At 31.0% G+C, this 959-nt stretch overlaps 1 protein-coding gene across 1 annotated transcript in view; it reads left to right on the forward strand.

The window, feature by feature from the left end:
• LOC119586098 (casein kinase I) overlaps window positions 1-959 on the forward strand; it is a 25,312-nt gene that overhangs the window by 17,165 nt on the left and 7,188 nt on the right. The window lies entirely within an intron of this gene.

The raw sequence follows: 959 nt of genomic DNA on the forward strand, positions 1-959 counted from the left end.
TGTCCATTTGCTAAAGTTTTTGATGCTAGAGGGATATATATAAATTTTTTTTTTGCTGAGAAAGGAATTTGATTTTGCTTGCCTCTTCACAGGCTATATGATTCTCCTAATTTGAAAATAGGATCTGTTCTGCTTCTCAAGGCATTTGATACATGGTGTTTGTAGAGATTTTACTATTACTATTATTACTGTGTATAAAAGATTGAAATGGACTTTATTTAGTGTAGCTGAACATATGCAAAATTATTTTATGGCTACAAATGCCATGCAAATCATGTACATTATGATGGTCATAGACTCAAGCATAATAGAAAGCCATATAATTTTCCTGATTCTGTCAAATCTGTCATATTTTTAAAAATATTTTTCATACCCTAGTATTAGGTATAAAATTAACCTTTTCTTTGTTGAAGTTAACTTATTACCAGTAATTATGATTATCTTGTAATTATTTCTCATTCACATCATGTTTTGCTCATGTTATCATAAATTTGTGGGTTATTGATTGAAGATACTGTGAGTACTTAGGGTTAATTAAACCCTTTGTTTCTCTCTCATATTTTGCTGAAGGGGTGGGAGTTAGTGGAAAAGGGTATTGCATGTTAGAGTTGATAATTAGAGGAGTACAGTTCATTTGCATGTAAATGGAAATCAGTATTACCCATTATTATTGGAAGGAAAAAGAGGAAAATAGTATTTTGCTTTCAATTTCATGAAAGAAAGGAATATTGTGTTGTAGGCTGGAAACAGAACAGGGTATTGTGCATTACTTTCTTGAAGGAGAAAGGGGTATTGTACATAGATATTTCTAAGGGAAATGGGCATTGGGTTTTAGCATTTGCAAAAAAAGGTAAGGGGATAATATACATTCATGTAAAATGGGATTGAGGATTTTATATTTATATTGAAAGGGGACTGAGTCTTGAATATTAGTTTTAAGAAGGGAATTCAGCATTACA

This window comes from Penaeus monodon, chromosome 21 (genome assembly GCF_015228065.2).
Source record: "Penaeus monodon isolate SGIC_2016 chromosome 21, NSTDA_Pmon_1, whole genome shotgun sequence".
NCBI classification, from domain to species: Eukaryota; Metazoa; Arthropoda; class Malacostraca; order Decapoda; family Penaeidae; genus Penaeus; species Penaeus monodon.